Here is a 26,118-nt window from a genome sequence, read left to right as displayed (position 1 = left end):
TTATAATATATATATTATAATATATAATATATATATACACACACACAAATACACATACACATATGTATATTTCATATTATTGAAGATGCATTTTATTCAACAAGAATACAGAATGCATACATCTTAATACGTATACATATGCAAAAGCCAAACTGAATACTTTTTAAGCATAAACTTTAAAAACATGTGGAAATTCACATGCCCATGCATCTGTCTGCCTTTGGGAATCACCAGGGCATTCACGTGAAGCCATGGGTGTCCCAAACAGCTCCCAGCCAAGACGGTGCAGTACGGGTGTAGAGTGGCCATTTCGGCCCAGCTCAGGTATCTTGGCTCTGGGCCCCCCACTGACTGGCTCAGATGGGCCCTAGGCCACATTGCAGTCGGAGGCTCTTCCTATCCAGTCCTTCCTTGCCCCCTTTCTTTCCTAGGCTTAGTCCCATGTCTTTCCCCGCTTCATCTCCCCTTAGCTTTTGTGCCATCAGTCTTCTCTTCACCTCCATCTTGGTGAGTGCCTCTTGGAGGCCCTGAACTGATACAGCATGCTTGTGTTAGCTTGTGGTGGACTGGTAGATGTCGAAACTTGAGGTATACTGAATTATCGTTTTTTTTTCTTCAAGAGTGGATTCAGAAGTTAAAGAAAACAACAAAACCATTAAAAGGGGTTTAGTGTAGGAAGTATGAGGCGAGTTCACAAGGATATGATCAAGCGTATTGTGAATGTATTGGATTCTAACACAAAATCCAGCTACTCACTCCTTCTATAAGGCTCCGAAGAGAGTTTAGAAAAGGAACAATGAAAACTCTGGTTGGAGGCTTTAATAAGCACACTCCAAAGAGAACAGAACAGTAAGTTTCAGAACAAGATGGTGAATGATAATGAAAGGGATGAGAAATTTAAAATGACTATTGGAAATGTTTTCAGAAGCTAATATATAAAGGGAATGAAATGTTCTAAAATTCCAGAGTATAGTCCCTGATGGTTTAGAAATTTTGAAACTGGAGTCTTACAGTGGTACTTGGTGGGGCCCAGTATAACTATACGCATTGATAAATTATTGGGAAAAGTCTGTGTTAGCAAATAATATCCAGTGACAATCCCTCCCTTTCCTGACACCACCCTCTCAGTGACTCCTTTCCAGAATCTCTGTGCTTCCACAATCTAGAAACCAAAGATTCAATGCCCATTGCAGAATCCTGTTCTAGGGTCAGCATGCATTCTGACTGGTCAGTGCTTGTGCTTCCCAGTTGTTCAATGTCTTAAATATCTCCCTGAGTGTGTCCCGCTTCACCTGCAATGTGTAAGCACTTCCAGGGAGATATGCAAAGGCAAGGTCACCTAGCTAAAATCCATCAGTTACGCTGTGGAAGGAGCTTCAATTCTCATGGGTGATGATGAAAACCCACCACTCAGATTAGAGTGGCCACTACGTAAAGCCATGTCTACTCATTCATCCTAGGTGCTTGAAGAGTGGGGAGAGACATTTAAAGAGAGATTGCTTTCCCATTTCTTAGAAATGCAATTATTTCTTCTTCTGCAGGTGATTTATACTAACTGCTCCCCAACAAATTAGTCTTCTGCAGTTGTGTTTTGAACCGTCCATTTATCTAATCTTTACCTTTCTAGAAGAGTGCAAATGATTTATAAAGATGGAGCAATTATGAAACAGGTTGTTTGTAAATAAAATGCTAAAGCCAGCAAGGTGCAGAGGTTAGGGCCCCAGCCAGTCAGGTGACATTTAAATCAATTCAAATGCTTGCAACATTCTTCCAGACCCTACTGAATGATCTTCCTCTCTCTGCCCTCTCCCTTCCTCCCTCTGCCTCCTCCCTTCCCCTCTCTTTCTCTCTACCATCACTGCAGCTGGTAGCATAGGAGTTCAAGATAGCAGAGCTGCAGGGCAGTGGTATCCAGAGGTATCCAGGTCCCTGATCCATTGGAAGGAGAGCTGTGCACTTTGCTGAGGTGAGAGGAAAATCTTTGTTGGGCTGAGCCATTGGTATTTGGAAGTTACTTCTTCAATTCTTATTGGTTACTCTCATACAGTCTTTAAGTATTTACTTAATCTTTCTGTTAATAGTCATGAAGAAATAAAACTTATAAATATTCTCTCTCTCTCTCTCTCTCTCTCTCTCTCTCTCTGTCTCAGATCCTGGTCCTGTGTATGGTAGTCAAGTGTACTACAGCTGAGTCACATTCCCAGCCCCTCATTTTAATTTAAATTGTACTGCTTCTCTATAGGACCATGGCAAAATTTCATTGCCAACACCTTCATTTTGAGAAATATAAGAATTACTTGGTTCTTTTGGGTGAAATAATTCTAATTTGATACAAATTTTGTTAGATCCAGTTCTCACTGTAGAATAACACTATCCACCAGAGATTTGAGAATTCAGAAAACAAGTTGGTTGTAAAACAAAAAAGTTAGCAATGAAGATTAATAAGTACCAATTCTTTTTTTTCCTGGTATGTATTTTATAGACAGTTTTACTATGTGAATAAATTTATGTATTTATTATGTGAAGATATTTAATAGACAGTTTTAGGCCACTTATCACTAAATATTTAAAGAAAGAGAGAAATTTAGTTAGTGGCATAGGGAGATTTTCCCAAGTTGATTAATTCTGTGGAAAGAAAAATACTACAGCATTCCCTAAATCTTTACTTTCTGTAAAATATTTCTTTCTTTCATTCTTTCCTTCTTTCTTTCTTTCTTTCTTTCTTTTTTTAATGAAATAGACAATGCTTTTGCTGGTCTCTCAGGTAAAGGCCAAAAAAATTAGTCCATGGAAATAACTGTTTTTCTTTTTCTCTGAGGAAAAACATGAGTGCATATAACATTTAAATTCAGCATATTATTATTGTTTGCCAGGGATGTATCATTTCCCCTTAGGAGTTGGCCCAGAACTGGATAATCCTGCAGAATGATCAAAAATTGAGAATGTTAGTTCTGAAGACTTAGGACACCAAGTCACAGGATTGCCATCTCTTCTTGTCCTTGGGAACTCACGGGGCTGCCAGCCCAGCTCTTCCTCTCAAGTGGGGTTGCGTCTCCAGGGTGGCTTCTGTGGGTTGTCCCTCTTCTATTGGTTTTATTTAGAAACACGTCCAGTGGCTTCACCCTCCTTATCCTGGTGCGCTGGGCTGGATTAACACCTGCACTATTTTGGTCAAGATAAGTACCCTTGCTCATCTCTGTCTACAGTTCCATGCTAGATGGGGCCTTTCAAGTTGCTCTGGCAGAACTTGGTAGGAAGCAAATATTCTTTCAGTGAATTAAGCAATGAATGACTAATTTGATATGTTAAGTCTCAGTGAGGGGAAACCAGAGCTCTGGGATACCCACAGTTCTTGATGAGCAAACAGAAGTGTTCCCATTTGAAGCTTGCTGATTGTGTAACAGCTACTAACTAAATGTAAAGGTCATCTCCCCTTTTGCCCTAACATTATGATCAAAAACATGCACCCATGCTTTTAAAAATAACTCCTCTGGCACTGAGAGGGGCAGAAGAGAGAAAAAAGAAATGAAAGTAGAGTCATGAGTTTCACTACCCTTCCTGCCAATATATACAAACTCACATCCAAAACATTTCTCATTTACATGCCTGTTTATTTTGTTTTTGTGGCTGTCTAGAAGCTGGGACCTTTCTGTTTTTTTGCTAAATTGAGACAAAGAGATATTAGGATAAACTCCACCCCTATTCAGCTGTGTTCATCCTCACAATGACTTGGTCTTTCTGTCACCACCTGGACAGATGTTTGGATCATCATGATACTCAGTGCATTTGTGGGTGAATCACTGGAAATTTGGAAGGAATATTGCAAATTTTTTCATTTTCAAATTTCAGAGTTTTGCTCTAGGAATTGCTAACTTTACCTCGTTTTAAGATTTAAAGTCAATTGTTCTACTGTCTTATAGACCACAGATGTGATGTGAACACTGCTCTGGAGTTCTTGGCTGATTTGTGTGCTGTATAATTCACTCTTCCCCAAGGGCTTTCCTCTGGGTCCAAGGCTCCTGCTGTCCTCAGAATATTCTGCCATTGTGTGCTCTCAGTCAGTACAATACCCTCCTTGGCCTTTACTGCCCTTAAAACAGACTGATGCAAATTGTCTGAACCTCAAGACCTGCCCACTTCTGATCTATCTAATGCCATCTTTTGTGACTTTCTCCTTTAAACTGCAGGATCTAACTTTGATTTTAATTTCTCAGGTTGCCCTAAGCCCTCTGTGCTTTCCTTCTGACTATTTCACCCTTTGGAATGAACCATTCCTCTCTCCCTGCTTCTTCCTCATTCTTGACACAGCTACTCCCACGCATCCATCCGGCTCCCTTGGGGAACTGCGGGCCCTGCCTCCCCCATGTAGATCAGGAGCCCTTGAGGATGTTTTCCCTCTTGACAGGTTGATCCCGCTGCGGTAACCATTAGCGTGAGCATTTAATTGCTCAAACCAGGACACTGTTCGGAAAGGGGGAAACTATCAATAATTACTCTGGGACAACACCCATAAATCAAGACTGTCCAGGGAAAACTGGTCTGTCTTGTCAGTGTTTCTAGAATTTCCTGTTGAATTGCATTCTTCCTTCACTGTCTATAGCTTACAGGGAAAGGAGAACCCAATTGGATTTTGTTTTCTGCTTATTTTCTAATTTACTTTTTCTTGGTGCCTAATGCATGATTGGAGCTCAAAAATAGTAACCAATGTTCAAAACAGCAATTGTCCGTAGAAATACGAAAATGGCTATACATAAAAGCAAATCTTGATTAAAAATTATAATAGCAAAATAAAAAAATAGTATGCATATGTGCCTACTGTCTGTCCGGCAGTGAGCTAGTTACCCTAAGTTGAGGGTGCTGTGGAATAGAAGGTCGAGGAGGTGAGGTTCACATAGAGTAGCAAATGCCAAACCACCAGTGCAGTAGTTAGTTTTCTGTGACATCTTGACTGGATCCTAGGATGCCCAGATTGTGGGGTAAACATCATTTCTGCACGTGTCTATGAGAGGATTTCTAGAAGAGATCAGCATCTTTTTTTTTTTTTTTGTAAAGAGAGAGAGAGATAGAGAGAGAGACAGAGAGAGAGAATTTTTTTTAATATTTATTTTTTAGTTATTGGCAGACACAACATCTTTGTTTGTATGTGGTGCTGAGGATCGAACCCGGGCCGCACGCATGCCAGGCGAGCGCGCTACCGCTTGAGCCACATCCCCAGCCCGAGATTAGCATCTGGATTGGTAGACTGAAGTGGGTCACCCTCACCAGTTCGGGTGGTCCTCCTCCAGGTCCAAGGACAGAACAGAATGCAAAGGTGGAGGAAGGCAGGGTGTGCTCTTTGCCTGACTCTGTGGGGACACCTATCTTCCCCTGCTTCTGGTTCTCAGCCTGCAAACAGGAGCTGGGGTTTGTAACACCTCTCTCCTGACCTTCAACTTGGGACTTCTCAACCTTTGTAACTGCATAAGCCAGGGTCTTACAATAGATGCCATTATATAGAAATGTCAGATAGATAAATGGACAGACAGACAGGAGTTATCCTCTGTGGGCTCTGCTTGTGTAACACATAAGCCTCTGGCATGCTTCTCTCACTTCCAAAAGGCTTCGTTCTCACAGCTTCCAGGACTTGTCTGTCTGAACATTCTGCTCCTTTTTGATTTGTCTCTTGAACTGTCCCTAGGGCTCAGTAGCCAATACAGGTCATTGTATTTATATGAGTTATAATTATGCCACAAAAACCAATTCCTCATTTTGGTAGTGTTGCAGGAGATGCTGAGGAAAGGGGAAAAGGAGTTTTTCTGGCCAGGAATTGGTGATGAGGATTAAGCTCTGTTTTTGTAGTTAGAGCGCACACACCCTCACACGACACACACATGCAGCATTGGATGATAAACCTCACCACCCTGACCTTGATTTCTGCTTCCAGCTCTGAGTCCTTGATGTGGCAGGGGAGCAGCCGCCTACAAGGACTGATGTTTCTCTTCCTTCTCCTCAACTCCAAGGTCAGCTTCAAGGGACTTGAAGAAATCTGGACAGCACCAATTATGGACCTTCTCTTCCACCTTGATGGCTTATAACCCAGGCTGCTTTCCACATGTGGGGATTCCGTTCTGCTTTCTCTCAGTTTGTGTTGAATGGCAGATGAGCTTTGATCTTAAGATAAAATGTGCTTTTTAAACTTCTCCAACCGCCTTTATCCTGTGCTGTCTATGCATTAGAATGTATTTTTGGTTTTCGGGTCCCTTAATACATCATTTCTTCCCATTGTAGCACGTCATAACCTGATGGGTAGAAAGTATGATTGTCTGGTGCCAAGAACAACCAAACAGGGTTTAAAGTATGAGCCTGATAGTTGCCGGGGCCAGCCAAGTCTGAAACTGAATACAACGGAAATCATAGCGTTTTCCACCCACAGAGGACATGGGGAGGGAAGGGAGAGGCAGTGGCCTGAGTCCCCCACCGCATCCCACAAGGAAGAATTTGCCATGAGAAGCAGCCTATATAGGGCGATTTTGGTCATTCCATATCAGGGCTTCATAGCTTCTTATGTGAACGCTCATCAATTTCTACTCATGAACGGAATGAAGTACAAAAATTTTCAAGAGTAAATGGAAGTGTTGGGAAGTGCCATGACACTTCTCAAGGATGGGAACATAGCTTAGAGTTCAGATTGCTTTTTAAAGAATTTTACTCCAAGAGCTACTGGGGGTATTTTAATTATAGTTGGAGGCTTAATCACTATTTTCAAATCAAAGCCTCAATTTTAAGTCATTAGGGGTTTGGTGCTTTCAAAAACAGATTTGATTTTGCTATGATTTAATTTCTCTTTTTTGATATGCAAACACTGAATCATGTATTCTAAATGTTATTATTATTATTTTTTTCAAAGGAGAAAATTCTGGAGTTGTTAAGAGGGATGAATTAAGAACCTTAAAGAATAGAAAGGAATTCCTTAGAGATTCTGCTTGGTGTTCTGGCTTCACAAACTTTCCTTCAGTTTTTTTTTGCACAAAGTTGCCTGGCATTTCAGAATAAGTTGGCCAAAGCTTGTTATGATTTTCAGTACTTCTAGTTGCTAGAAATCCAAGATATCCAGGGAAGGGTAGACATGTTTGATATGGATCAGAGTAAAAAATAGTCATATCCATAAAAGTAAGTGCCTGATCATTCATTGGATACAACTGATATGAAAGTTACCTGCAAAAAAATCAAACAAAACAAACAAACAAACAAGCAAAAAACACAAAACAAATAAACAACAATAAAAAGAGTTACTATGGTGTACCATGAATCAGAGACTCCTTGGAGAGCAGTGGGTACAAGGATGGGTAGAATACCATTCTTTTCCTTGAACAGTTCACAGTCTAGTGGAGAGATGAAGATAAACCAATGGCTGTAATTCTGTGTAATGTGTCCTCTAAATGAGACCCACGGAGTTCTACCTGAATGCAGGAGAAGTAATGGATGTCTCTGAGGGATCTGTGCAGTCACAGAAGGTAAGTGGAACTTGGAGTAAGATGTTGGAAAATGAGAGGATTCCCCAGATACAGGTTGAGACAGGGCATTCCCATGGGCAGAAAAAGTCCCTTGAACGTGTAAGGAGGTGTGAAAAGTGGTGCATGGACAGTGTACTCAAAAGAATAAAGAGAATGCAGAGAAAAATAAGTTTCGTGTGTCTCCAAACTAGAAGTGTATTTGATTCCTGTTCTAGGAGTAGTGGATTCAGCTTATAAAAGGGACTGAATTTATGTGGTGTAATCAAGCAGGAGACTTGACATATAGGCTGATGATCTACAAATACCCCCAGTGAAACGATATGAATGAAGAATGGGGAATTGCATTCTCTAAAACAAGAGAAGAAATAATGGCCTGAGACAAAAGACAGTACTCTTTTTTTTTTTTTTAAACGAGTCTTAAAAGCCTTCCTAATCTCAGAAGTATCTGGCCTGTGCTGCAGACTCCCTAGAGGGGCAGGGAATGGGGGGAGCTTTTCTGAGATGTCCAAGGGCAGCAAAGTGAGCTATTGAGTTGTGGAAGAGAAAGAAGGAATCCAAGGAGGCCGTGATCTGTAGGCAAAAGGGAAGGAACAATGGTCTTCGAGGAAGCTGGAAGCTTCAACTTGGAAGGAGCTGTCCCTCCAGATACCTTCTCCCCACGACTGTGATTGGCGATCAGCATCAGCGCAGCTACCCCAGGACACAGGGCCCAGAATTCCTCACTCCCTTGCAGGTAAGTGTTGTTCATTGAGCACCTCTTACAGTGGGTGCCATTTTACTCTCTTATTTATTTACTCCTCGGAATAGTTCTGAGGAGAAAGGAAACCCACAGAAACGGCGGAGGTTGAACGCTTGCTAAGTCTCCCAGGTGATGCCAAGTGGGGTCTGGTTCACAGCTCAGTGCTGCCCTCCAGTAAGCACTGTAGTGTTTAAGAGTGTAGCTCCCTGCCCCTGCGTCATGTCAGAGGCCCCTGAAGCTTTGGAAGGGGTCCACAGAGCTGCCCAATGTAAGAGGCTGCATCAGGCTTCGAACCCAGAACTCTTCCACTCCAAGGGCTTCACCTTGGTGAAGCATCTTAGAAGGGTCTGGCTCACCAGTTCCCCAGAGAGACTTGCTTACGGTCTTCTGGGAGATTTTCCTTAATAAAAAATGCTCCATTCACATCTGTCCCTGCAGGTGGCAGAGAGTCCCTGTAAGGGCTAACACATGACCACTGGAAGGGCATCCATTTTTCTTCCTTTCTTCAGTTAAGTTTCTGAATTGGATCCAGCTGTTCTTTGATGCAGAGGCCAAAAGACCCCAATATCCTGCTCTTTGTTTTCCTGAAAGTTATTGGCCATTGTTAACCATGAAGGTTAGGTTGGAACCCCTTAAGGAACTAAGTATTTGGCCAGTGGGTGCTGGGATCAAGGTCATGGTACAGCAGAGGTTGATGGCATTTCAAGATGAAGCCTCCATTCCAAGCCTGGCTAATGGCCTATGTGGACCTTGATGAGAAATTGTCTACAACTAGACCTAACAATGAAGCTGGCTGGTTATCCTCACTGTTGACTTAGAACAGATAACAATACAATAATCGTAATCATAATTCTCATCAATTATCATTCCACGTTAACTACTGTGTGGATCTGCTGGTAAACATGTGTGTCTCCAGAATTTTATCTCTAACAGAGTCCTGTCTGTCTGCCCAGGATCTTGTACTTGGCACATGAGTCTTCTTTATCCTGTCTTTGAAATGTTAATTCAGTACCCATTTTTGAGGCACAGAATTGGAACCTTAAGGTTAATGAACTTTTCCAATGTACTCTACCTAGTTAATGACCAAAGTGGGGGAACTAACAAAGAGACGTGTACTGAGAATCTCAGAGGGCCAGAAATCAGTTGCAATGGGAGAGAAAATAAAGGGACAGGGAGAAAAGCAAAGTGATTGGGAGAAATTGTCCACCTCTTATACCATGCCAGCATTACCCTTGGCTGCCTGTAGTGCTTTTCCTGCATTTTTTTTATCTTTTGGTTTTCACAGCCAGAGGGGGCAGATCAATTTGGGTTGGCACAATCCTACTCACGTCCAGAATGAATTGGGGTGACCAGATTTCCTACCCAAGAGCCACTTCAGTCCATACCCTTATGGATCAGTTTGGTCAGGATAAGAAACTCGCCCACAAATTAAACTTGGAACTCAGAAGGGATTTTCATCTTGCAAATGTCAGATGTGCTAGAGGGGCCGCTGGTGACTCACTCCCCCTTTCAAGGAATAGAGGTTTGACTCCCCGAGGAATAATGAACTTCAGCTCACTGGCGCCCAAGGAACTAGCACAATGGGCAGATGTCCACACTCCACTGGCCACGTCCCAGATGCAAACAATAGAACGCTGGCCAACTTCGACGGAGGAGAGTCTCTGAAGCCATGGTATTGCTTTGGCGGGCCAAAAACGCATTAGGAGACTGCAGTTATCCACATAGTCTCACTTCATAAAGAAGGAAGGGACTGGGGAGGGACGTAACGTGAGCTCACATTCTGTGATGGAGCTGGAGAGAAAGTGCTCCTATATTGTGCCTCTTTGCCCTCTTCTCGGATGATGGATTGCCTTAGTTTTATGAAACGCTGGAGCTAGATCCCTTCAGGGTTAGGAGCACATGAATATTAATTGGTCCCAAATAAGAGGAGCAAGGCTTTGCTCATTGCCAGTCTGGGAGAGTCATCATCCTTGGTCATTTCCATGATCTTTATTTTAAAGGAGCTCTTTTGTTGTGGGAGAAATCCAGCATCAGACTGGGGAAGGAGATGTCTCTGAAGCTTTCTCCACCCATCAGTTATTTAGTTCTTTAAAAATTACATCATGTTATATAGGTCTGTAAAGACACTGGATTATCCAAACAGATCCTATTTCATGCACTCGAAAATGGAGGCAGATAACAAAATCAGTATAAGCACGTTTTAAAGTTCCTAGAAGTTTGTCTATTTGTGTATTTACTTTATGTAGTACTTTCACATATGTTGTCTTCCCTCAAGATAAATAAAGCAGGTATTGTCTTTCCTCGTCTACAGGCAAAATCAGCCTGTAATAACCATCTCGCCAGGGATAGATCACAGTGAGAGTGGTAGAACTGGGCCTTTAACCAGGGTCTCCCAATTCCAGCTCCCCCATTCCCCCATTTTTATATAAGTCCTACCCAGTACATATGGACCTCTCCCTGCTTTCAACGGTCCATGCCATTTATATGGTTGACCCCGCCCATGACATCTTCTCCATAAACAAGAGCAGGAGGTGGGTGGAACCTCAACAAAATTGCATTTGCAAAATTTACCTGGGACCAAGCAGCAACTTTGGCTTTCTTGGATGTATGAAAACTTTGGGCACAAACCATTTGATTTAGAGTAGGGATATCCCTAACTTTAAAGGAGAGTAGAAATGCTAGGTGTAGGGGCACATGCCTGTAATCACAGTGACTCTGGAGCCTGCCTCAGCAGCTTAGTTAGACCCTAAGCAACTGTCTCAAAAAAAAAAAAAATTAAAAATGTGTGTGTTTGGGGGGGGGGACTGTAGCTTAATGGTTAAGGGCCCTGGATTCAATATCCAGTACCCCCCCAAAAGAGAGATGGGGGCATTAGAAATGATCTCATATGTAGAGAGGTGAGTTTTCTCTGACGAATGCATCTCTGTCAATCACACTAAGAAAATGAAAAACATTAAATGCAGATTCATTTGCCTGGGTAGGAACAAAAATACTTTAAAAAAATCACATTAAGTCATTTATAGGGGTTTTTCTCAGAGCCACTGAAAAACCTATGCACAGTTAGTTCACTTGGGACATAATTTTGAAAACCAAGAAGACTTTTGCTAAATTAGGGGAAAATAAAACAGAACTCTCCCCTCAACTTCCAGAAGATTCAAGCCAAGCCTGAGTTCCGTCCCTCTTAGATTTGGAATGGGTTCTAAACTTGGCAAAAAGGCACTTGCCCATCCCTATTGGAAATCTCTCAGGAGACTTGGTTCCAGCTTTCCAAAAACTTGCAGCCCAAATATATTTGGCTTCACATCTGAACCTTTGTAATGTTCGACATCTATTAGAAATTACCATGTAAACTTCAGAAACTTAAAAATTAAGCCGAACTCTAATGGGCATATGAAGTCAAGCTGATAAGGTTACCACGTAACTTAAGCAGACACTGAAACCTGCCTGCAAGCCCATGTGAAGTCTCTCTCACATTTTTTGGCATGGACTCAGAGATCTGTGGAGATATTAATGAGGAGGAAGAGGAGGGGCATCTCATTTTTCCCTACTAATCCATCACAGCCATGTAGCTGCTATGTTCTCCGACCTTAGAGCCCAGAGGTTCTGAAACCGGCAGAACAATGACCCCCTGTGAAATCAAGAGTTCTTTAAGAACAAGGTGATAATTTTTGTTAATCTGCATTAACCCAGTGAGCTAGTAACAGAATAAGAAAATTATGACCTTGACTTCACAAGAGATTGGCAGTCTCTTAGCGGGAAGCTGGAAAAACCTGGATAGGCTTGCTCACAAAGACGGAAAAGTGCTTACAGATCTGATAAGATATTAATCCAATTTGGAACTCTCTAGTGAACAGAGAGGAAGTAGCCAATCAGGAAGGTCTGATCTGGCCTAAAAGCCAAGAGGACCCTCAAAAGTGGCTGATGGACCTTGGGGTTGGTTGGTTTGCTTGTTTCTTTAAAGGATGCTTAATGCAGATATAGCTGCCTGCTTTGTTTTGGCCCTTGTCAACGTTGAGGGTTTGGTAGGCTTTGTTTGTGAATATCTGAGGCTCATGGAAAGGCAGTCTATGCAGTAACATGTGCTATATCCATTTGAGGCAACAGGAAGTATCAGGAAAGGGCTTGTGGCATCTGGGCCCAAACTTTCTGCCGCTTGAACAGCCATGTGACCTTGGGATAAACAGCTTTGTTTCTGATCCTCAGTTTCTTCAATAATAAAGGATTATTATAATATCTTTCAGAGTGTCATTGTGAAAGTCCAATGATATAATATAGAGGCAATCACCTAGAACAGAGTGTGCCCTAGACTTATGTTTTAAAAAAAGTCATTTAAATCTATGAGGGAATACAGATCCCTCTCTCTCTCTCTCTTTCTATACCCCTTTTTCTATCTTGCCATACGATGGCTTATATAAGACAACTGATGTAACTGGCTCTCAGGATGTTATTTCGTGATATTGTGCTAAGTATTAGACTCTTCTATAAACAGGATAGGCTTAACCTCAAAATCAAGGGAAAGAAGGAGATAATGTGTACAAATATATATTCATTTTTATTTTCTTCCTTCTCTTTTCCCTTCTACTGATTTCATGAAGCACCCTTCCTGCTGCCCTTAAATTTATTGTCATTAATTTTTCTTAAAAGATAAAGTGGCCAGTACTGGAGTACCATGATTAAAGTAAATTATTGGAGTCCTGAATTTAACTGAGAGGATACAAAGTCTCAATAGGACCTGTTTTTTGGTTCTGTGGATTGAACCCAGGGGTACTTGACCACTGAGCCACAACCCCAGCCTTTTTATTTTTTAATTTGAAACAGGATCTCACTAAGTTGTTTAGGGCCCTTGCTAAGTTGCTGGGGCTGGCCTTGAACATACAATAGATCCTCCTGCCTCAGCCTCCCAAATCACTGGAATTACAGGTGTGCACCCCGTGCTTGGCTCAATAGCAGTTTTTGACTAATGATGTCAGATCCCCTGAGATGCAGGTGTGCTTTTGCGGCACACAAAGCTTTCATGAGAGTAATGGAGAATGCCCTCTCCTTCAATTCCATGTCTCCCACCCCAAGAGAACTGGCCCCGCATTGTAAGTTCTGCTGTAAACAGAATAACACATTTTCTTACATTTTATTATATTTGTGTTTTCCAGGTATCATGGCAGCAAACTGAGTGATAACTAGAATTACAATAATTTTAAAGTACTGGAAACTATTTCTCTTAATGGAAATTCTACTTTTGGTTAAATGATAATGTTTAAGTGAACAAAACAAAACAGCAAAACAAAGTGCTGATATTTCTCTTTACAGATGCAGCTTTTATATCCTCATTCTTTCTGTCCCCCGTCCTTGTTGGCTTAGGAATGATTATTTTTCATGCATATTAACTCGGCTGGAATCATGAGCACTTCATTTGCTTCAGTGTCCTGTACAAGAAAAGTCATCCCATGCGCTCTCAGGGCCCCACAGATGAGGTTTCCTGACTCCGTTAATCCATAAACTCCTTGAAATCCTCCCAGGAAGCTTCAAGGAGAGGGTGTGCTTCACGGTGGTCTATTTGCCCCACGTCATATCCCCTGCTGGCCACTCCTTTGATTGGAAAAGAAAGTACCTACTGGAGAAGGCAGTTACTCTTCTTCTTTGGTAGAAATGTAGATATGTAGAAAATATCAGCTCTGATGCTTCTGATCAATTTATTGGTCACCATCTGATGCATCTGACCCTCCATATCCATGAGTTAGTTCTACACCTACACATAGAGGAGCAGAGATATTAGAGACAAAATTGTGTTTGTACTGAACACATATGGATTGTTTTCTTGTTCTTTATTCCCTAAACAATGTGGTCTAACAACTCTTTGCATAGCATTTCTATTGCATGAGGTATTGTAAGTAATTTAGACATGACTTAAAGTGAAAGGGAAGATGTATATATGTTAAATGCAAATACTGCATAATGCTACACAAGGGACTTGAGTGTCCATGGGTTTGGTACCCACGGGGATCCTGAAACCCATCTCCCACAAATACTGACGGACATCTGTAATCAGTGCTGATAGTTATTGGAGACTTCCTGGTGCTGGGCATGTAGCTAAGTGTGTGGTTGTGACGTGTTAATTTCAGCATCCTATCCCTCATGTTGTGATACCATTTTGAGGATGGGAACACTGACTCAAACATAAGGGAGATGAAAAGATCAATATTTTCCCGGAAGAATATTCTGCTGAGCTTACAAGTAAGACTGAATCTGAACATAAGACTTTAAATTGTTGATAATGCATTAGCCTATACCTGAGTATCCTGACCATCTAGTTAAGATTTGGGACTCAGACATTTAAAAACAAGGAAATGGAAATCACAACAGGGATGGCTCATATATTTTAGTATGTCCTGAATGTGAATCGATACCCTGGTAGGTTTCTGATTCATTGCATACCATGAAGTGACCCAGGGGCCTTTCAGCACTCGGAGTGGCATCCAGCTTGCTTGCCTTGGCCAGGACAAGAAAACCACAGCTCACTGCCAAACTCAAACACACTCAGCAGAAGACCAAAGGAGCCCGGGTGAGAGAAAAGGCCTCGCAGCACTGACTCCATTTAGAAAGCTCTGGGACACCGAGGGGATAGTCTGTCGTGACTTCTGACACTGTGAACTACCACCCTGCTACTTTTCTTTCCATTTCTCACCTTCTTCAAATAGGAAGGGTAGAAAGGGAGAAAGGAAGTCTCGCCAGCACTCTGCCTTGCAGAAGGAAAATCTTACTTGAACCAAGGCACCCCTCGGCGGAGTCCAACTTGCACTTGCTTTGGTAACTGGTTAACTCTATTAATTGGCACACAAAAACTTGCAAGGTTGCGTGGGAGGAGGGACTAGCAATGCTTAGTGTGCAAGTTGAACGTGAGAGGGAAAAGTAGAATGAAATAAATGTATCTGTATCTGGAAGGTGGAAGAGCCTAGAGTAGAACGGTCCTAGCTGCGGAGTTCAGGGTTCTAAGGGCTGTTCCGAGCAGCATCTTGGGCCAGAAGTCCACAGCAGCCTCCTGCAGCGCTCTCGAGGCCCACTGCATCCACAAATGCTTTGGGTTTGCAGCAAACGTAGGCCTCCTCTGTCTTCTCCTGTTCTCTTGAATTAAAATCAAAGGATCACCAGGAGGGTTGACACTAAGTGGAAACTGACAAACTTACTTCTTGGTTTAAGCAAAGTGTTGAGCGATTGATGTTTGTCTGCCTATAAGGAAGGAAAGGAAAATACAGAGGACGAGAGGCCTGAGCTGGATCCCTGGGGGACATTGGGCGTCTCCACTGACCCTCATGCCTGGGACATGAGGGAGCACCGGCGTAGTGGGGGCCAATACTAGGCTTAATAGGAATGAGCTGAAATGAGTGAATCTTTATGGATCTGGTCATCTGGTGAGCCAAGGAAGCCAGCATAAAATGGGCCGAGTAATTCTGGAGCTTTTCTGTGTTGGATTATCAAAAGTGACCAGCACCCACCGATAATAGTTTGTTCAGTCTCTCTCTTAGTAATATGACTCACATAGATTTCTCTTATTAGGAAATTCATCCCAGAGCATGAGATTGGATTTATATCTTAAGGCATTGCCAAAAAATAAACTCTTCCCATGAAAACCGTTGTGTTCTTGTCCTTCTGAGGACACTGAGGATGTTTTAAGTAAAATGGAAGGTACTTCTATCTTACGGTCAAAATACGATGGTTCTTGATCTCTTTAAGGAGTAGCAATGTACCAGAATAAACCTGTAGGGGGGTGTATAGGCGGGGTACCCGGGAAGATCCTCCTGGGGTGCGAGTTTCCATGAAGACACACGGAAGCCAGTCCTAGTTGGGGTGGGCAGTAGGAGAGCCAACCTTGTAATGTGAGTTAGTGAAGAGTAACATCTGTACGGACGTCCATGAGCAGTAAAAAGGGGACACGCAGGGGAACACATTGGGTAGGGGTCATGGAGAGGTGTGGATGGGGACGTGGGGTGGCACCGGGAGGGATCCTGGACCCCCAGGGTGAATGCAGCTGCCTGTCCGGCTGCTTCTTCCCACACTTCAGGGAGGAGGGCAGCCCCCCCCCCCCAGTACTAATAGATGTCTGGTGGGGGTGTTGAGAAAAACAGGACTTCAGCCACATTGAAATGAGACGTGCAGGCATTCCTCACAGTCTGAGGGTCTTCCGTTTTAGAATATCTGGGACAAGAGTGGAGTTGAATGCCTTCCCTGGGTTTCATCCCACGACTCACACCTGTGACTCCTTCTTCTTCCTATGACAGACTGAGGGTCTGCCTGGAAGATCTGTTCCTTGTTCAGCCCTGGGGATGGGTGTATCTGTCTTTAACCACACCAGCCTTGTTTTTACTTATTTACTTATTTATTTTGTTGTCAGTTGACCTTTATTTATTTATTTATTTATTTATTTATTTATTTATTTATTTATATGCAGCGCTGAGAATTGGACCCAGGGCCTCACCCATGCTGGGCAAGCGCTCTGTCACTGAGGCCCAGCCCCAGCCCCAGCCCCAGCCTTGTTCTTTTACATTTGTGCTTTGTCACACGGGCTTCCCTTCCAAAAATGTTTCTTCTTCCAAATGGCATCATCGTCCTCACAATAACATCAACAGCAGTGACATCTGCCGCCTTTTTATTGGATTTTAATTATGTGCCAGGTACAGCAAAAGGGGATTTGGAACTCGGCCACTAGCACCCCAGACTCCATCCTGAGACTGCTGGACTCCAGTCTTACCTCCATAATTCACTAGATGGGGGCCCATGGGCACATCGCTAGACCTCTATCTCTTTGCCAGTAAAACAGGTATGCTACCGTCACCTCCTGGCCTTACAAAGATGGAATAAATAACACAGAAAAAGAAATCTGCTTTGTGTCTCCTGTGGTTAGCATTTCATATATTTTATTATTATTTTTCCTTACTCTCAGTGTTTTATTTAATCCTCCCAATAACCCTGAGGGATATTATTAACCCCATTTTACAGATTACAAAGCAGAGGCTTAAAGACATGGGGTAATGTATCCAAGATTACACATATTGTCAGCAATGGAATTGGGGTTTGAATTTTCATCCCTCCCTATAATGACTTTTTTTTTTTTTGCTACTAGGTTACAATACCTGAAGTCCTATTCTCTGAACACATAAGTCAGCACACATAAATCAGCACTGTGGCAAGAAGAACATTGTTCGCTTACTCTCCAAACAGTTTTCATGCATTATTTTAGCTATTTCACAAGAGTTCTATTCTATGTATCTTTTGTGTGTGTGTGACTTCAGAATACAGGAAGAACTAAAACTCTGACTACTACTATGAAATCTATAACTACAGGCTCCTGAAGAATGCCTGTCAAGCTCTGGTCTAGGAATACACAAGATGTTTGAAATGCTTTCTCTAGTGATAGTCACGAGGCTGACATTCAGCTCCTTCAAGTTAGCGAGATCCTTCTTGACTGTGTTAGCTTTCCTTTGCCCTAACAAATAACCTGAGGCGATTAGCTTATAAAGAGAAAATGTGTGCTTTGGCTCCTGGTTGCAGAAGTTTCAGTACCTGACCTAAAGACCTCCCGCTAGGCCCCTCCTCTTAAAGTCTCCACCTTCTCCCAATATCACCATGCTGAAACACAGCCTTTAACACATGGACTTTAAGGGAATATTCTAGGTCCAACCTGTAATTCTGTCCTACTTAAATTGGGGACATGACCTTTACTTTGTTGCTTCCCTTGCTTCTCCTACTTTTTTCCCCCCCAACTACCTCATGTGCATTGTGCATGTCATTTACAGAGGGTCTCTCTCCCTTCTAGAAGGTTAGCTCCAGGAATAAATAAATTTGATCTCTGTTGTTCCCTGCTATTGTGGAAGAGGGCTGGGCAGATGGACAGCATGTGATATCTAACTTATGAACAAGTGGATATTTTCTCCCATTTTCCAGCAATTGTGAAGTCTAGGACCTGAGTCTTTGAGTGGCTCTACCAGTGACTATTTCTACCAAATGATGCTTGGACACCAAGACCCTGGAGTCTACATGGAGTCCACTCGTTATCCTCCCACGATGTACTTGTTATTCTCAATAGAACGGTGTTACTGAGGGTGATGACTGTGAGTGACAAACTGAGGGGCCATTCAAAAAGGATTGTTGAATATGTGCCACCCACAAAAATCTAGACAGCCCCTGTTCTGTTTCCACCCACGGCCACGTTCAAATAAACACCAGCCCAAGACTGACAGTCACCAAAGACTTGCTTATCTTCATTATCTGTCCAACATGGTATATTTTTATTCCACAAGCTACACAGTCCATGACTTTCTAAAATTGTCTGATCTCTCTCCATGCAGACATGCTGCCCATCAGCCAAACCCCCTCTCAGATTTCCTGAAACTTCTCCCTATGCTTGCTTGCTTGCTTTTATCCTCCTTTGTCTCCCTTTTATGATGCAGATGGAGTCTCTTCTTGGGATGTGAATTCACCCAGCAGGGCCCGGCTCCTATCAATAACCTCCTTATGCATTACACACATTCTCCCCAACAAGGGGTCAAGACCCCTGGGGGACCCTGAATTTGTGAAAGAAGACACCATAGTGATAGTGGTAGTTAACAGCATAGACATATTTTTTTTCTTTAAACATATACACTGAAATCGATGAGAATGTCCTGAGCGCATCCTCTCTTCATTTAGAAGAATGAAGCCATTTGTTAGATCTCACCCATGGTTTGTGGCCACAGGCTTAGATATTACTCTGGGAGTGACAAAAATGGTTTGTGGACATAGTTCCAAAGAGGACTTCGGGGGCAAGTAGGAAGAAGGTTTGAAAGTAGCAGGATGGAAAGAAGATTATTAGTTTGTTTTATAATGTTCTCCTGTCTTAGAAAACTTAAAATGGTTTATGTGAGCACAGACTAACCTAAACATTTTAGCCTGTCAATCATAGCGTGTTTGTTGATCTAAGATGAACAGATAGTAAGAGAAGGAGTAGAGGGAAAAGTCTACCCCCAGCTCTGTTATCTTGGCATTAATTTCAGGGTTTTGTTTTCCAACCTGGCTAAATAACACTGAGAAAATAAATGCATGAAAGGGCATACGTGTGTTTAATGTTCTCTAATTTGTTTATGGCAGGGAATCATGGCTCCTCTTACTTGTCCCCCTGAACAACCTCTTTCCCTGTTCCATCCCACTGCTTGGTGTTTCTGTCTGTGTTTTCTGTTTAGCAATTCTTCTATATAGTTCTTAATTTGTCTACTGTTTTGTGAAGAAAAGGGAGGGATAGCAATGGGTGGAGAAAGCCAAAGGCACAGCTTCTGTCCAGGTTTTGATTCCTGGGATGATCTGGGATGGACTGAGCCCTGTGATGTGATCTCTGATGGCATCTGCCAGGCCAGAGGCACCATGTTGGTGTTCCTAAGGGAGATTCCATAGCTTCCATTCTTCAACCAAATCATGACCACATCCTAACACTCAAAGGGCTTGGCCATCCTCAACGAGGTGTCAATAAAGTTTGACAAACTTTGGAACTTGCATCAGAACGGATGGGTCCTATTCCAGGTCTGTCACCCTCTGACTAAGAGACCTCAGATGAGTCATTCCATTTTCTCTACTCTGAAACAACTGGACTAGATGACCAATGATTTGATTTATGACTCACTCTATAAAATGGGAATGACAGACTTTTTCCCCGATACACTGTAGAGGACATGCTTTCTTAGGGCAATATCACTCCCGGGGGAGAAAGCTGACTGCAATAAAGACTTCAGGTTCTGTTCTAACATTTGCTCTCACTGAAGCCCCAAGGATGACCTAGACAGGGCTCCCTGGAGAAGCTCTTCAGCTCGGGAGTGAAGAAAAGTCATCTGGGCTCAGTTCTGACCCCTTCACAGACAGCCGTGGAATAAAGAGCCAGCACTCTTTCTGCCTGTTTCCGTTTCCTTGGCCATACGTGCTATAAAAATATTTTGAAAATTAAGTTAGTAACAGGGAAATTACAACAAAGACTGGCTTATCATAAACACTCAATATATATTGGCTGGTATTTTATGATTTCTGAAAGCCCTAGTGATTACTGATAAAAGACTACAGGAAGAAGTAAGAATGGAATTCACATGCAGTTTGATTCCCTCAATATAGAATGAGTACTTTCTATATTGTGTGACATTGTAGGGTGTAAGAGATGCAGAAAAGAGCAGCAGGTGGCTTCCAGCTTCACGGAAAACCGCAGGCATGGAGAACAACGGGTAAAGGACTATAGTAGGTCGAGCTGCAGGTGATGGCAGAGAGATTCCCAGAGAGCAAATGGTGTAGGGCCCACACAGGAGCCACCCCAGCACAGCCTGGTGACATCAACACAAGGCCCAGGCGCAGGTGCAACATTGAAACAGCTGCTCAGTTACACTGAAGTTTTGTAGCCTAAGGATTTTTCTGTGGCGCTTAGGAAATATGTGCAATGTGGCCACAAGTGTGAGCCCTACTCAGTCACTGTGGCTGTGTCTCTAAGTCTATGGTTCTTAATTAAAGAGTATAAACCTAGACAACCCACTGTGGCTTTGAGGAAAAAGTACAGACTTCATTCTCAACCGAAGATTCTGTTCCAATTTTCACATACAAACACCTAGCACTCAGTAGCCCCCATAGAATCCGAAATGGTGGTTCCTATAGCCTCGGTGATGAACTTATCCAGAAGTAGTCAGATCCCTTTGTTACCCTGCTAAACCCCAAGCATGGCCTACAAATTGGGAAATCAAAGGAAAAATTAGGGGAAGGCAGAGAATTTGCAAGCCTCACTGCTGCTTCTTACTAGCAGGAAAGTTAACATATCAGCAGCGATATACATAGTAGAGAACATGTGCTGCTTGCCTTCCACCATCTAAGTCACCCCAAACTCTCCCTTGTAATACACTAACCAGAGTCTTTCAGCAAAGAAGGGTTGCCACATAAAATGCAAGACACACAGTTAAATTTGAATTTCAGATTAACAACAATCATTTTAACATTAGTGTGTCCTTAATGTTGCATGGGACATACGTGTATCAAAAAAGTATCCATGGTTTTTGTTAAATTCAAATTTAACTGAGTGTTCTGTATTATTATTTGCTAAATCTGATTCCCCTAAAAGGAGGGAAATCTGGGATGATAATACAGTCCAGTCACGCTGACCTATCAAAACCCCTTAGAGCATGGATGAGATTCATAGACTGTGATTATGTTGTCCACATGTACAGAGTTGCAAGGTTGGAAAACAGCCGATGATGTCCTTCTAGAGCTACCCCTTTAGAAGGATTAGTTGATAAGGAACTCTCCCTTTACAGGAGACATGGGTTCAGGTTCAAGTAAACACGTGTCAAGTGCCCAGGAAACGTCACCGTGGTCCAGGAAGATTGACCCTTGAAGAAACGTCTTTGCTCAGAGAAGGCACACAATTACCTGAGGAGCCTTTTCAAAAGCACAGCTGTTGGGTCTGATTCCAACACCAACAGGAAAAGAATCTTCAGGTTGAGAATGAAGTCTGTACTTTTTCTCAAAGCCACAGTGGGTTGTCTAGGTGTGTACTCTTTAATTAAGAACCGTAGACTTAGAGGCACAGCCATAGTAACTGAATAGGGGTTCTGTAATGTCTCACGCTTGTGGCCACATTACCTATCTTTCCTAAGCTCCACAGAAAAATCCTTAGACTATGAAACTTTAGTGTAACTGAGCAGCTGTTTCAGTGCTGCACCTGCGCCTGTGCCTTGTGTTGATGTCACCAGGCTGTGCAGAGATGGCTCATGTGTGGGTCTACACCATTGCACTCTGAGAATCTCTCTGCCATCACCTGTATATCTACACACTGTAGTTCTTTATCCACTGCTCTCTATGCCTGCTTGTTTCCTGCTAGTTTATCGCAGGTCTCACTGAGTTGCTTAGGGCCTCACTATGTTGCAGAGGCTGGCCTTGAATTTGCTATTCTCCTCAATCTCCAGAGTTGCTGGGATTACAGGCAGGCACCACCATGTCCTGCTCAATCTGGCCTTTAAAAAGAATGTCAGTTTAAACCCCCAGAGTCCAACGGTGCAAATACATCTTCTTGAAAAGATTTGGGTTTCTCAACCTTACATCTATCAACCTTTGTATCTTTTAACTGAGAAGTTTCTAGACAGCTAATGTAGGCGATTAAAAGCATTCTCTTTCATTTAAGTTAATGCAAGGGGGAAGCTTAAAAGTAACTCTGAAAAGTGAATTTGATTGTTTTAATAAGACAGAACATTTTACAATCTGTCAGAGTTGCATTTCCCCCTATCTGATTGACTGTCAGAGCAGAAGGAGGAAGCAAAACAAAAATCACACCCTGAAACTGACAGCAATAAATGAAGAGTAAAGAACCTGCAATAAACCAGCAGAAACTACTTTGAAAGTCCGGTGCCGGGGCCTTAGTCTACTTTCTGTGGCAGTAACTGAACACTGGGGCAAACAATAGAGTTCTTCAGCTCATGGTTCTGGGGAATGGGCGGTGGAAGAGCCTGGTGCCGGCACCTGGGGGGCATCTGATGCTGCCTTCCTGCTGCACAACTCCGGAGGGCATCGCACGGAGGGACGGAGAAGGCATGCATCAGCTCAGGTCTCTCTGCCTCATCCTGTAAAACAGGGCGTCCCTTCTGTGGGTTCCCATCTGGATGACCTCATCTAGTTCCAGTGATCCCCCAAAACCCCCACCTTCAAATACCATCCGCATATGAATTAGGGAATTGAGTTTCACAGGACTTTTGGAGGGGACATCCAACCATGGCATGTGGCAAGGGATCATTGCAAGTTTTCACCAAGCTGTTGGTCAGGGCCCAGTGTTCATGCCTCTTTGCAGTCTCACTGTATCACCAGGTAGCACTGAGGCCAGAACCTGTGTGCAATGAGGAACTGAGAAAACAGAGGTGAGGAGAGGTTCCGATAAACTGGACCTTCCTCTCAGATTTTGTAGGGAGGAATCAAAGGAAACCACGACAGTGGGAGTAACGGTGGAAAGAAACCGGAAAGAAGGACTCTGCTCCCCATCAGTCCTCCACTCTGTGTCTGTCACTGCCCACAGACAGGCAGAGGGCCACCTTCACTGCCAACAGCATGCACTTCCTCCTCTTACCAAGGTGGGAAATGACCAGCGTCTATGTGGAGGTGCCTGGTCCAATTGCTGTCCAAATTGTAATTGCTAAATACCAACTTCTTGGTTAGTTTCTAATCTGACTTGCTTTGTCCACATCTTCCAAATCAGCCTAGATCATCTCTGCTTTCAGGAGGAGCCCCAAGAACTCCTGGTGCAGAAGGATACTCAATACCATCAACTTGAGCCTTTTGGCCTCATTCTTCCAAAGAAGATTGATTATGTGATCTTCTAATTCGAAGGAACTAGTTATTCAAGGAGTAAACAGATGTACCCTCCTTGATAGGTGTCGCATTTGTTTCTTACTAAATATGTCAACAGAACCTCAATCTATTCTCCATGAAACATTCGTTCCCAATTGCCATATGCTAAGGGCTAAAGGAGGCATTAACATAGCCTTTGGGCAGGGATTACACAGATAAACCAGAACTCCATCCTAAACGACAGACACCAGTCACTACCACCTTTCTAATGTAAGGATACACACAAAGGACACTAGTAGAAGACTCTACTTTGCCATCGACCAAGCTTATCTGAACCCCAGCTCACAGTACTTTGCTAAGTACTATGCCATTTTGCTAAGGTGAGTTGTTAAATATGATCCCAGGGAGATGTACTATCTTGCTGAGCTCGACATGGGACATGATGGGACAGAAAAGAACGTAACCTGCACCAGTCTCAAGTGGACAGATATGGGACCCAGGCAGCCCTTCCACAGCAGTGGGATGAGAGAGAAAGCAGAGCTTCAGAGGTGGGATTCCATCCTGATGTGTGGCCATCTATGCAGCAGTGACTAGATAAATAGAAGTGCAGGCTCAATTAATGTCTTGGAATCTAAATTGTAGTCAATTATTTTGCCTGGGAGGACACGGAAGGTAAGAACTTGAGTTGCATGCCTCGTAGCCTGTCCAACATGCTACCTCAAACCTCATGCTGGGTGTGGTCTTTGCGCAGTACTGTCTACTTAGTACATTTTTATTCATCATCTTCGACATGCTCAGCTCTGTGGCTAATATTTCAACACATGAAAAATGATACCTACCTACAGGGTGTGTTGATAGTTTATCATAAGAGAAAAACATAATGAATAAGGAATAAAAAATTAAATAAAATGTTTTAAATTCCTCACAAGCTAAACCTTAATTCTTGAAATTCAATTGTACTTGTCTCCTTCTTTCCAAGCCCTAGCCCCACCCTGGATCTTTTAAGACTTTCTATATTATAATTTAGACCACTGGCTCTCAATAGAGGGAACTTTGGCTCTTCAGGGAACATTTAACAATGTCTGTGACATTTTTGGGTGCTCAACGTTAAAGAAGGGAGGAGGCTGAGATTGTCACTAGCATGTAGAGACCAGAGAGCCTTCCAAACATACCATAATGCACAGGGCAGTGCCCGCACCTGAGGGATATATCCTCAGGTGTAAATAGTGCCAAGGTTAAAAAACCTTGCTTTTTTAGCCCCTTAAATCATCTTCCCACAGCATGGCCTCCCTCATAGATACGTCTCTGGACATTCTCTTTACTCATGACTCTATATATTTGCATGGGCATTATGTAAATAAACATATACATATATGTAAATACACATAGATATGTGTGTATGTGCATGCATGTATATTTGACTTTACTAGGTGAGTGCTGTGAGGTGGATTTATTTTTCTTTCCAGAGAGGTATACTAAATTTAAACTTGGAAAAAGGGGCGTAGGGAAAAATCCATTATTTCAAGTAAACAAGTGAACATTGAAAGCCTTTGTGCTTCCCTCATTAGATGGCACGGCTTCTCTAGATTTTCTTCTAGTCATTAGAACCCCTGTTTTTGTCATAATTTGTGCTCCTGGGCCTTCTGTGCATATATGTGAAAACTGGTATTATTTATTCTCTGGCAAACTGAATTTTTGTCCTGTCACTTTTACCTGCAGTGAAAAGATAGCAGAAACAGACTTGGCAGTAGTGTGACACAAGTCCTGGCTGACTGCAATCTCCATTTGCACTTTGAGCCATGACATTGGATGTCCTGTGAACAAGAGATGCGCAGAACTCTCCAGATTTCTTTCTTCCTTCCTTCCTTGACATTTTCATTTGCCCATTTTTTTCATCTTCTTATACTTTATTTAAAAAAATACTGGTACAAGCAATTATTGTGCTGTTTTTACAAGTGTGACTCTGTGTTCATTATTCAAATTTCAATTAAAAGGAGACGTCGAAACAGGCAAAAATGGATTTCTCAAAGTTCTATGTCACCATGTTACATATGTTCCAGGTAACTCTTCCTGCTGATGTACAGACATGGATGGATGGATAGATGGATGGATGGATGGATGGATGGATGGATGATGTACAGATGCACAGAGGGAATCTTACTATGCAGGAAGAGTTATCATCACACATTACCTTTTGTTTTCCTCAAATTTCACAGAAGAAAAACTGAAAGAGGAATTAACCTCTGAGCTATGGATAAATGCTTCATCAACAGCAGTGGGATCAGTTCTTAGGATGTTCTTTTAAGGCAGAAGTCTCCAATCTTCTCTGCCCTTTGGGATCAGCAGGGAAGTGTTTAAAAATTCCAAGATTGCTCCTGAGAGCAACGACATCTGGGTCTCCAGAGGTGGGACTCGGACGCTAGTGTTTCTTAAAGCTCTCAGGGGGGTCCAGTGGGTGGCCCGGGCATGAACCTCTGTTCTAAGATGAAGAAAAAAATGACCATGAAAATAGTCCAGATTTCATAACTCTGTATCCTTTTTGAACTCCATCAATGGACCTGTTCTGCC

The 26,118-nt window shown here is 42.6% G+C and overlaps 1 long non-coding RNA gene across 6 annotated transcripts in view; it reads left to right on the top strand.

The window, feature by feature from the left end:
- LOC107157204 overlaps positions 1-19,310 on the top strand; it is a 68,011-nt gene extending 48,701 nt beyond the window's left edge. Inside the window, exons 4-9 of one of the 6 annotated variants that reach the window (XR_007344461.1) lie at positions 1,865-1,966; positions 5,924-5,999; positions 7,354-7,493; positions 7,909-8,226; positions 16,896-17,041; positions 18,166-19,310. This is a non-coding gene — a long non-coding RNA (uncharacterized LOC107157204). Of the gene's footprint in view, positions 1-1,719; positions 1,967-5,923; positions 6,000-7,353; positions 7,494-7,908; positions 8,227-14,641; positions 14,789-16,895; positions 17,042-18,165 lie in introns of those variants that run through there. The other 5 variants (XR_001505462.2, XR_007344459.1, XR_001505463.2 and 2 more) reach the window with 5 other exon arrangements.
- The last annotated feature ends 6,808 nt before the right edge of the window (positions 19,311-26,118 follow it).

The sequence above is a fragment of the Marmota marmota genome, unplaced genomic scaffold (assembly GCF_001458135.2).
Source record: "Marmota marmota marmota unplaced genomic scaffold, marMar, whole genome shotgun sequence".
Classification (NCBI taxonomy): domain Eukaryota; kingdom Metazoa; phylum Chordata; class Mammalia; order Rodentia; family Sciuridae; genus Marmota; species Marmota marmota.
The sequence above is the reverse complement of the archived record's forward strand: the minus strand, read 5'-3'. Positions and strand labels throughout refer to the sequence as shown.